General features: G+C 45.6%; 1 long non-coding RNA gene and 2 pseudogenes across 1 annotated transcript; 1 reads left to right on the top strand and 2 right to left on the bottom strand.

Moving 5' to 3' along the window:
• Positions 1 to 116: 116 nt before the first annotated feature.
• On the bottom strand, positions 117 to 3,606 carry LOC148788012 (uncharacterized). The gene is made up of 3 exons (XR_016065570.1): positions 1,891 to 3,606; positions 1,159 to 1,225; positions 117 to 421 (listed from the first exon to the last, which is right to left on the bottom strand). It is a non-coding gene; the product is annotated as an uncharacterized LOC148788012 (long non-coding RNA).
• A 3,908-nt stretch (positions 3,607 to 7,514) lies between these two features.
• On the bottom strand, positions 7,515 to 8,939 carry LOC148788011 (25S ribosomal RNA; annotated as a pseudogene).
• Positions 8,010 to 12,461, top strand: LOC148788010 (uncharacterized; annotated as a pseudogene).
• The last annotated feature ends 95 nt before the right edge of the window (positions 12,462 to 12,556 follow it).

Here is a 12,556-nt window from a genome sequence, read left to right as displayed (position 1 = left end):
TCCTCCTCTGCTAGAAGGTCTTCAGACTAATGAGAAGGTGGCCCTTCATCCACCACTCTCAACTCAAGGTGGTATTGTAGCACCCCCTTTGCTACAAGGGCTATACCTACCCTAAACGTCATACTTATTGTAATCCCTGTGTTTATATATATAAATGCACATAATAATTTAATCCATGTGTATACGTAACCCCAACGTCATAATAGGTATTATCAACCCACAACATTATATATATATATACATATCACACACCACAAGGTGATTCGTCACAAGTAATCCGTACGCTTATATTCTCTCTGTACAAGCAAAATGTAGTTTGTACTCTAACTGACAAAGAGGAGAAAACTGCATACTGGCCCGACCTGCCTGGGTATAGCGCGTTGACCTATTCTTCAACAGTCAGATACCTCAAAGTCTATTCCTGAAAGAAAATGTCAGCAGGGAAATGAGCCTGTCACTCAGTAAGCAAATAACCAGTCCTATCTATATATGCATGTCAACCATAGCCCAAACAAGATAAACAAGCAACACGAATGGAATACAATCAATTTAATTCCAACATAATCAACTTTATTATACCACATAACTATCTCATAATGAGACAACTAACCAAACTCCATTTTTCCTAGTTTGCTTACCAGAAGGTGATATTGTGTTTTTCCCACCAACTCAATCTCACCGTTATATAAATTTAAGTGAATCCCCTTGACAGCCGGCTCATCAATCTCATTTCGCACATAGCATTTTCATTTTGCATCAAAGCTCTTTCATTGCGCACATAGCTTTTTCTTTTCGCACATAGCACTTTCTTTTCGCACATAGCATTTTCAACACGTCAAGGGGTATTCACACCACAATTATATTCAATTTCCACCACTCCCTCATTTCCACATATCACCATTCTTGTAAGCAACTAGCAATGTAAAACCATATATCAATACATTCTCATTCTCAGACACTCACAACACATCAAACAACAAACATAATATTTCAACGTACTTTCTCATTCCACGTACACATTATCGTCAATCAAATTACATCATTCACCACTCATATATATTTTCAGATAAATCAAAGTCAGCTTAAACCAAAAAATCATATAACAGTAATACCACAAATAAAGAGGACATATATAGATAATACTAATTATTTACTTACCTCGACCTTACAACGTTTCTTTCTACTCAATCGCTAATTGTCAGTCCTTTCACTTCACCACCGTAGCCTATAATGAGTTATACCATATACAATTAATATATCGAGAATATCATAATTTCTTTTAAATATAATATTAAATCTCTTTTGTACGATTTCCAATAATTCTTTAATACTCCACTTTTATCAAAATATAAATCTTCGTCCTAGTTCTCAATAACTAGACACTATAGGCTTCATAAAAATATTTATAATTTATCAAGTGATTCATAGAAATTTATTTAACGAAACCCCTTATATATTTATAGCTATCATTTTTAATAACATCCGTAAATTATATTACCACTGAAACCCCATTTTCTCTCTTTCACAACATAATATTCTTTAAGTATAACTTTTCGAAACATTTCTATGAATTTTCTGTCAATTTATTGTTGCTATACAATTTAATTAAGCAATAATACATAGAATTACATATTTGGTTAATCATTTCGATGGAATTGTGTAAATTAGCTATAATAATAATTAAAGCTAACAAATCTAATATTTTAATTACCCAACTATATCATTTTTATAGCAATTGTGATATTTAATACGATACTAATTTAAATAGCCAAACTCGTAAAATACTCCAATTAAATAGTACATCACTTAGTATAAATAATATTTAATGAATGAACTAATTAAATAATATAATTATATAAATTAATAAAAATTAAAATTATATTTTCGTACCTCGGTTTCTCTCTTCGGTTTTCGGCCGAACAATTGCAATTTCCACTACTTGTATTGTGTGTGTGTGTAATGTGTATGCGTGTAGTGTATGTATTTTAAAATGAAATTGGGTGAAGAGAGAGGCCCCACCGCCTCCATTTCAAACTCTCTCTCTCCTCACTTATTACACACAGATATATATACTATTTATATATATAAAGTATTATTATTATTATTATATATATTTAATTAAACTTTTCTTAAAATACCAATCACGTCCTTTTTAATTTTCTTAATTACTATAATTTGTTCTCAAATGTTATAACGAGCTCCAATTTAATTCATTCAAGTGTTATTATATTCCAATTATGGCCCATAATTTATTTACTAATTAACTAAGTTTTATAAAAAATTACCAATTAATCTCCCAACTATATATTATAATTTTTGGGGCGTCACAGGTATCTCGCCCATCAAAACAGCCTCGTTGGGACGACAGCCTCCTGGCTTGCGGCAATCCGCACACATGGTTGCTACACTCACTCACAAACATGGCTCTCGCAGTCCACCCGACGATCGGCATGTCCCCCTCTCGCTCAGGGAAGCCAAGTGAACTCTGAAATCTGAATATCAATCTGCCGAAAAGCTTTGAACCACGGTTGACAGCTCGCCCGACACATGTACGGCACCCACACACCTGCCAACCAATAACAATGAAGTTGGGCGGTAGCCACTTGCTCTCCAAAGCAGCCTAAATGCGCACAAAGGATTCTACCCAACATGATCTCTGCAGTAGACGTCCCCCAAAATCATATGATGTCTCTCAAAATCACAACGATATGATTTTGTCTCAACTGATGCCAACTCGCCTCAACCTAACGTAGAGCTCATATGCCATTCGTCAACCGGGAGGTCTCGTCCTCCAAGCTCGCAATTACCTCGCCCCATGTAGGGAACGAGGCTTTGATACGAACTCGCACAGGCGTGCTCTTCTTTCTCGCAGCGGAATGTAATTCTCATATATTTTTCACCTGTGCGGCCTTAAAGGTAACGCCTAACCTTCGACCGGCCTTCGCACATATCAGTATAGCGACAGTCCGTCGCGTGTCCTCGACACTGAAACTCGCTAGAGCGATATCTGAACACCTCCTAGCACTGCACCGCTTGCCCTTGCGCTCGCCTATCCAGAATGCCCATACTCGCTAAGGCTCTCGGCACTCGTGCCTTAGCGTCTCTCCCACAATCTCGGAACCTGACGACGCATTGCTTAATGGCAAGGAGCATCCTCGCTCCGTCTCGGCATTACGACACTACGCATGCGCCCGCAACGCCCATCTCATGCCCAACACTCACTCGGTACATCCTAGGCCCTCGCACTCATCATGGCCACCTTCCATGCCTCGCCCAAGTAGGACCGCATCATAAGTCCGAAGCCCAATCGCTATGCTGACATCTTGCCATTGTCTCGCACGGCATTCCTGACATGCCTTCTTGCCTTTCCGCTTTGGCTTCACAATATGCCCACAGTGCGGCGTCGTCCCAACCCCGCTCATCTTTAGGCAATGGACCCCCATTGACGGTTAGAAATCGATAGCGCATTCCATGAGTTGGATCACGAGGTTTTCGAATGATTGGCTCGATTACCCATTCGCACGAGAGGTGCTGCCCCTGATATCTCGCAGCCCAAGGGCAACCCTGCACATCACATAAAACTTCTCGGCCGTCTCGGCGCCCAACGTAGGCCATCCTGGCCCTACGCTGCTCGTCAGGTTTCCAAGCCCTTCGGGGACTCTAGCGCTCCTCTCATGAGCTGCTTAGAGCTGGCTCTTGAAGGCTCCCCATCATACCCACAAGAGATGCTCATTTACTGTAGACGTCTTCTCAAGCTACTGCCGTCGTGCACAAGGAGGGCTGGATGGAGCTCACCACTGCATGCCCCGCTTATAATAGGCTTAACGCTAAGGAGTGCACTTTTCTCGCATCTCCAAGGATAAAGCACTCTCCTTCACACATTAAGCTCTTACTCGCGCCCAAGGTTGCGCTCCATCGTCGCTGCGTGCTGGCCGACATCCCCTAGTTGCCCGCTCATGTTACAACCGACCTTTAGCCCAAGGTGCAGCCTGTGACACGACGACAGTACACGGTGCGGACAGCCCCTGCCGACATGCACGCGTGCAGGCGGACGGCAGCCGACGCCACCTGGCCGACCACTGCCAACGTGCACGCGCGCGACTGTGCACACACTGCCGACGCGCGCGCGCAAGTAGACGGCAGCAGACGGGCGCCCGTTCATGACGTCTGCACTAAATGAGCATCTCTTAGGGGCATGATGGGGGCCCTCAAGAGCCAGCTCTAGGCAGCTCATGAGAGGAGCGTTAGAGTCCCCGAAGGGCTTGGAGACCTGACGGGCAGCGTAGGGCCAGGATGGCCTACGTTGGGCTCCGAGACTGCAGAGAGGCTCCGTGTGACGTGTAAGGTTGCCCTGCGGGCTGCGAGATATCTGGGGCAACGCCTCTCGTGCGAATGGGTGATCGAGGCAAGCATTACAAGACTTCGTGATCCAACTAATGAATGGGTGACCTACAACTGAAGCGGCTTGGGGGGATGTTGTCGTTGCCCGAGCAGGGATCCAACATGCCCACAAACGCCAATCACCACTGACGCGCCCATTACGTACGCAATGCCCGAGCACACAAGCCAATGCCTGCCGTCCCACGATGCATTTAAGCGTCGCGGCAGGCGAACGATAGCAAGCACGCCCAAGCATGCCGCTGTAGGCACGAAGATTCGGGACGATTCACGAGTTGGGAACCGAGGAGCACAAATATAGGGACCGGAGCGGCTTGCTTGTGCGGGCCGTCTCTGGCTGCCCCCGACGCCTCCATTTTCGCAGGCAACGGGCTACTAGCAATCGCACCCAAAAGCATACCCCAGCTCCCGAGTGGGAGCCTTGCATGCCGAGATTGCCGACGTTTGCCCACCACAAGCTACTAATTTTAGCATCGCAAGCCACAGGTGGCGCCAAGCACCCCCGACCGTGGGATTCCGACGGCACCCACATCGCTCTGCTTATGCGAGGGGAGGCCCACCCCTCGCATAAGCGGACCGACCAACCTTGCTTCGATGGAGCTCGTGTGCGATATGTTCTAGCAAATCGCAATTGAAGCTCACCCCCGACGGTTTGCCATTGTGGACGTGATGGCGTTCGGCGCACATGATGCAAATGGGCATCGGCCGTTCGCAATACCGTAGACCCCTGCTCAAGCGCCCCGCCGGAAAAGCTCGTCGGACTCTCGCCGCCAAAACAAGTCCAACACAAGCCATACCCAAGCGATGAGGGCAGCCGAGACTTGGGGGCTGCGGGGGGGCCGCCTTACCCCTGCCCGCCCCCAGCGCCCAGACCCCCCTCAAGCACCCACCTCCCCCTATAAGAGGCTTAAAAAAAAAGCCTTGTGACAGGACTAGACATTGAAAAGGCTGAGTAAGGCACTTTTTTGCCGTTTTTTTAAGCTTTCTACCGTATTTTTGCATGAAAATTTGCATGTCACCCCAAAATCACATGATTAATTTAATTTTCTTGAAATAATTTATTTTTGAGTAATGAAAATATTTATTTAATTATTTTAATTATTAAAAAAATTATAAATAAAAGGAAAAAATGGGAAAAATATGAAGACACATTGGACAAGTGAGAAAAATATGTGGGATAATATTTTTATTTTTAATGCTCATATTTGTATCGCGAAATATTTACTTTAATATCGATCAGTCATATTATACGTCCCAAAAGTTTGAAAAAGCATCGGAAAAAATTAGATGAGTCACTTTCAAATCCCTTGTTTTCCAACAAAAACATTATGTATACATGAGAATTGCCTCTTCATGAGCACTTCCGTGCTAGTTATCAGATGGAGCAACATCGATGTTTTTGGATAATACACTGTCAATTGTCTTCCCACAATCATCAAAATCAGACAAACAAGCTTCAGGATGTTTCGAGACCTGACAAATAAGCCGTGGGCAAGATGTCTTTACATTCTAATGTCATAATTAGAATGAGTGTTGCAAAGGTTGCCAAAAAACGGAGTGATAGAAGGCGACGGCCACGATAGCAGTGTTGGACGGCAGCAGACGGTGCAGACAACACCTGCCAACGTGCGTGTGTGCAGGCGGACGGTAGCGGATAATGCAGGCAGCCCCTGCCGAAGTGCGCGCATGTGCCCCAGGCCAACCACTGCCGACGTGCGCGCGCATGCCTAGAGCCTCTACTACACTGCCGACGTGCGCGTGCAGGCAAACGAGAGCCCGTGTAGGAAGCCCCTGCCGACCTACGCGTGCGCACCTGGCTGACCACTACCGACATGCGCGTGCCCCTGTGCAGACAGTGCCGACCCGCGCGTACAGGCAGACGGGTGCTCGTGCGAGTAGCCCCTGCCGGGCTGTGCAGACACAGCCGACGGGCGCGCACAAGTAGAGGACTGCAAACGGGCGCCCGCACAAGCAGCCCCTACCGGCCCTTCCCACGGGCGCGTTCAAGCAAACGACAGCAGATGGGCGCTCGTGCAGACAGCCCCCGCCGGCCTGCCACTGCCGTCGTGCGCGCAGGCCTGGCCGACTACTGCCGAACGTGTGCACAAGCTTGGGCCAACCAGTGCCGACGTGCGCACAGCGCGCAGGCCTGGCCTACCACTGCCGACATGCGCGCGCGCGCCTTGGCCGACCATTGTCGACTTGCGCGTGCGCCTGGAGCCTCTGCACTCCATTGTCGACGTTCGGCAGTTGTAGCCAAGGACAACGCCTATTTCCACTGGGCTATAGGGCACATTCTCGGGGACGCAGACGGCGAGCAAGGGAACGGGCAGGCACGCCCGTGAGCAGGTAGACGGGCGCGCGCGCAGGCAGCCCCTGCCGACCTGAGCGCGCGCTCCTTGGCCGACCACTGCCGACGTGCGCGCAGGCCTGGGCAGACCGCTGCCTACGCAAGCTCGCGAGCGGGCAGGCGGCATCAGACGGGCGCGCGCCTGGGCCGATCACTGCCAACGTGCGCGCAGGCCTGGCCGACCACTGCCGATGCACGCGTAGGCCTGGGCCGACCACTGCCGACGTGCGCGGAAGCTTGGTCGACCACTGCCGACATGCGCGGAGGCCTGGCCGACCACTGCCGACGTGCGCACAGGCTTGAGTAGGCCCCTGCCGACGTGGGCACGTTGGGGCGGACGGCAGCAGGCGCCGCAGCGCTTGCGGGCAACGTCCGGCCGACCTACGGCCGTGCACTTGACGTTCGGCGGCTGTAGCCTTGGACAACGCCCGTTTCCACCGGGCTGTCCGGCACATTCTCGGGGACGCGGACGGCGAGCAAGGCCACGGGCACGGATGACATGCGCCACACGCCGAAGGACATGGACGACCCGATCGATGCGCACGTGTTGGATTTTCGTTATTTCACGCAAGGTACCATCTCTTTCGTGCGGAAGCGCGCACACGCTCGCCCTGTGGGGGTCGAGCGACGGTCCAGTTTTGATCCGGGACTTGGCCATTTTTTCAGGACTCAGGCGAAACAAGGCACACGAGCCGGGGGTAGCCTCCTGGCTGTCTCGGGCAAAAGAATGAGGATTAGAGGGGACATGGAGGAGGGGGGGAGGGACGAATCGAAACGACAAATGGCTGAATCTCAGCAGATCGTGGCAGCAAGGGCACTCTGCCGCTTACAATACCCCGTCGCGTATTTAAGTCATCTGCAAAGGATTCTACCCGCCGCTCGATGGGAATTGTACTTCAAAGCGGCCAGCGCGGCTCGTCCGCCGCGATGGCTTGGCCAACGACACGTACCCTTGGGGGCCCGGGGGCCCCTACTGCGGGTCGGCAAGCGAATGGCGGGCGTACGCATCGCTTCTAGCCCGGATTCTGACTTAGAGGCGTTCAGTCATAATCCAGTGCACGGTAGCTTCGCGCCACTGGCTTTTCAACCAAGCACGATGACCAATTGTGCGAATCAACGGTTCCTCTCGTACTAGGTTGAATTACTATTGCGATACTGTCATAAGTAGGGTAAAACTAACCTGTCTCACGACGGTCTAAACCCAGCTCACGTCCCCTATTGGTGGGTGAACAATCCAACACTTGGTGAATTCTGCTTCACAATGATAGGAAGAGCCGACATCGAAGGATAAAAAAGCAACGTCGCTGTGAACGCTTGGCTGCCACAAGCCAGTTATCCCTATGGTAACTTTTCTGACACCTCTAGCTTCAAATTCTGAAGGTCTAAAGGATCGTTAGGCCACGCTTTCACGGTTCATATTCGTACCAGAAATCATAATCAAATGAGCTTTTACCCTTTTGTTCCATACGAGATTTCTGTTCTCGTTGATCTCATCTTAGGACACCTGCGTTATCTTTTAACATATGTGCCGCCCCAGCCAAACTCCCCACCTGACAATGATCGGCCCGCCGGAGCGCGCTTTGTGTCCAAAAAGAGGGGCGTGCCCCACCTCCAATTCACGGAATAAGTAAAATAACGTTAAAAGTAGTGGTATTTTACTTTCGCCTTTCGGCTCCCACTTATCCTACATCTCACAAGTAATTTCACAAAGTCGGACTAGAGTCAAGCTTAACAGGGTCTTCTTTCCCCGTTGATTCCGCCAAGCCCGTCCCCTTGGCTGTGGTTTCGCTGGATAGTAGACAGAGACAGTGGGAATCTCGTTAATCCATTCATGCGCGTCACTAATTAGATGATGAGGTATTTGGCTACCTTAAGAGAGTCATAGTTACTCCCACCGTTTACCCGCGCTTGGTTGAATTTCTTCACTTTGACATTCAGACCACCGGGTAGTTATCACATTGCATGAGAATCCGTAGGGACCATACAGTCGGATTCCCCTTGTCCATACCAGTTTTGAGTCGGTTGTTCGACGCCCGGGGAAGGCGTCCGAGGGAGCCGTTCCCAATGTGGATCCATGTGGATAGTCCCTATGTGGATCCATTTCATAGTAATAGTTACTTCTTCTCTAAGCTTACTCAATTCTTCAAGAATTTCTTCTTTAGGAATTAATTGCATCTCCATCACATTACCAGTAAGTTTCATAGGTATAGCAAACTCACCTGAACTTACTTTGTAGATTGTGTGATGCTTCCTTTGGCCAGTCCTATCTGGTTCAGGACTTTCCTAATTCCTCCAATCCTAAATACATCGTATGGGCTGAGGTTGGAATCCTGCCGCATGATTCTTTCCATGATTTTGTTTGACATCATCATTTTGGAAAAGAATCCTGATAGGCTTTTAGAAGTTTAAAGCCTATCTCCTTCGTTGTAATTATTCTAACTCGGTTGAAGATCTATCAGAATCAGTCTCTATTTCTTCTTCATAAACGCTTTCGTCTGAAGGAAGATCTTCGAATTGATAGATAGGTACCAAATCGCCATAGTATATTGCATCTAAGATATCATCTGTGGCTTCAGATTTTCTCGATTCACCACATTTCTGCGGGCAATCGGGAGATATATGTCCTTTTGCTCCACAAGTCCAGCAATTGCAATTTTTGAAACTTTCATTGGCTCAGCTATGGGCCTGTCTGAAACTTTCAGTGGATCTTGCATCGGTTTGTCTAGATCCTTGGGATGAAACCCTTGTTGGTCCTATTTTCTGTCCAGATTTGTATGTTCTGGCTTTGGACTTAGACCACCATGATCTCTGCTGGGAAAAGGTTCTTCTGGAACTCCTAGAGTAGGAGTCACTATTATGTTTCCTCCTTTTCCTTGGCTCACTTGATTCTCCTATAATAGTTGAAAAATCATTGTTATCACAACAAAGAGGGGTTCGCTTGATTTTACCTCTCAGTCTTTTTATATTGTTCTGGATGGATGTTTTATAACACCAATCCTTCAGTTTGTCTTTAAGGAAAGACATTCTTTACGCCACTGAATCTAGCTGTCCTTCAGGTACTTTGTATGACTGGATCAACATTTTCCTCCATGGAATGCATATCTTTGCGAAGAACATTGGAGCTGCTACTTCCGTTGCTACTCCTCTCTGGAAGAAATACTTACGAAACCAATAGATGTATTCATCTACTGCGCAAATACTTCTAAGTTCAAAGCTGAAGAGAGCCTGTGCATATTCTCTAGCCTTTTCTGCTCTACTTCCTTCTAAGTATCCATCTCCGATGAAGTGTATCTTGATAAATCTTCCTAGCCGGGTCTACTATGGCACCTTTTGAATCTCTGGCAAGGATGCTGGCTTTGGTATCTTCTGAGGTATTATCCCATCTGATCTTTACAGATCCCTCTAAGCTCAACTCCACAAGCTTTATGAAGTTTTCTTTGTCAAGCTCTAGGGTAGTTGATGTTATCTTGATTGTCGTAACCCATTCGTCTATCAATTTCTTGGTATTTCAGAAATCGATAATATCCAGATTCAATATAGCGCCATATGGATGTAAAGGCTGCAGCATGGTCCTTGCCCAAGGTGTATTCTCCGTCACTCTTTTTGGATTTCTTCCTGGATTTTCCTTTAGCCTAGTTCCCACAAACGTTGGAGTGGCATTAGTGTGGAAACTCGCACTTTCTCTCATCGATTGATCCTGTGGAGGATCATTAGAACATGTACTTCCCTCCGGCGGTGGTAGTGTTGGAGTGATTTCATTTGTCTGGATATTAACTAAATCCACAATTCCCAGTTGGAAAAAGAATTCTGCCAATTCTTATAGATCTGATAGATCCGCTCTTGTTACCTCCATTATTTTATTGATCTGATAGATGCGATAATCAGACCTTCTCTGGACTTCGACTTTGGAATCTCAGAGGCCTTCCCCTTTTTGTGTAGAAGAGGTATTGTTCCAAGGGCGTCCCTGATTCGCTCCTGTCTGGATCTAGATGTCTCAGGGCTCTCCGTTGATTTCTTTTCATATCTGTAAGACCCTTATGTAGATCGGGAAGGATCTTAAAGACCTCGTCCACCTTTCGGCTTAAAGATTCTATTTTCATAGGTATATATATTAACCTATGTCCATAGTCTTGAACCGTCTTTTGTATCTCTCTCAGACCTTGAGAGATCTTTGATGTATCCGGCTCGAGTTTCTTCCAATCAGTCATAATTTTTATCACTGAAATTATGTAGGAATTTACCCATTCCCCTTCTCCTGGTGGGGATTCTACCATGGACTTCAGTGGTGTGTAGACGCCTCACTGCATTTCCTGGTAGCACTTGTCGGACTTCGAAATTTCTCAGCCATTCTTTTTCCTCTTCCGGAGTGAGAAGTCTTGGATCAATCCTCTTGGGACTGCTGTAACACTTGTCAAGAATTTCCATAAGAAATTTTGTTCTCTGTACCAAAATCTGAAAATATTCCCTATTTTCAGAGTAACTCGAACTTTCGTTCGGTTCCATTTCTCTCAAAGAGTCTCCTCCATTAGTGGATTGATAATATCAAAATATAATATAATCATATATTTTTTCAATAAATCTAGGCTCTGATACCATTCTAGGCGAGCATGGGTAAAAAATGCATAAACATGCAAGAATAGTGAATAATGGACTAAAATTCGCTCTTGAAAGTAGTTCAGGGGTAAAATGGTCCAAAATTTAGCCCAGCTCCGCGCATATTCCTTTTAGATTCTGTCGGGGGACCAAATTGAGTGGTTTTGAAAAGTTACGGGACTAAAATGAGAACGCAAAAGTTAAAGGACTAAAACGAGTAGCCAAAGTTAGGGGACTATTTTTGTCTTTAATCCTAATATTTATGTAATGATAATTACCATGCTTTAAGTCCATGAGTTACATGTAATTATGTGATAAGGATTAAGAATATTTAGTGTGAAGAGTGTAACTATTTTTGTTGATGGGAGGAAACAATAAAGACAAAGGAATATGAGAGATCCCTAGCCTAGAGTTGTATATATATGTGAGTTTGTGAAGGATATTTCCATCATACAGAGTACAAGCATAAGAGTCTCTTAGGTTATAAAACACTCTTGAAAAATAAGAAAAATAAGTGAAGGACAAACAAGTGGTGTTAAAGACTCTCTTTCTCAAGAGTTGTCAAATAATAATAAAACTTGAACAAATATGATCGGAGTTAATATTCTATGTAATTTTTTTATACATCCATATAGTAGTTTTATGCTTGCTAGATGATGTATTGCTCCTCAGAGGATTGTAGTTGCTAATTTTGCGAGTGTGTTTTGCCCCACTAATCACCTGAATTTTGGATTTGAAATGAGTAGCACTAGTGTAGACACACTCCATTCCAGTAGCATGTCCATACACGGAGTTTGAAAAATACACAAATTCTGGGGTGTGTTGGTAAAAGTGCAAGACTAATTTGACCCATGATGTTTTAACTTTGATGTGTCTAGCCTTGATGATATTAAAAGACTAATTGGTTTCTTGGTTTTGTTGAAAGTAAATACTAGAATTCCATGCATGTATTTTGTTGGTTTCATTAAAAAGGGTTAAAGTCTTTTATTTTATGGATATATGTTTTTAGTCTAGATTTATTTATGTATTTCGTCCCACCTTTTATATGACTTAACTCGTTTTTAGGATTGAATGAGAAGGAAGAAAGAACATGTTAGTTTTGCCAAATCACTACAAAACACACCAAACATTGAGTTTTTATTAATAGTAACACTATTGATTTTAGTAATTAAAAGACTTTTCTTGAAGGTCCCATTTCTAATTTATTTACTTTAA

The sequence above is a fragment of the Sesamum indicum genome, linkage group LG5 (assembly GCF_026168435.1).
Source record: "Sesamum indicum cultivar Baizhima isolate 11 linkage group LG5, ASM2616843v1, whole genome shotgun sequence".
In the NCBI taxonomy this organism is placed as follows: Eukaryota; Viridiplantae; Streptophyta; class Magnoliopsida; order Lamiales; family Pedaliaceae; genus Sesamum; species Sesamum indicum.
Note: the sequence above shows the minus strand (reverse complement) of the source record. Positions and strands in the feature narration are given on the sequence as shown.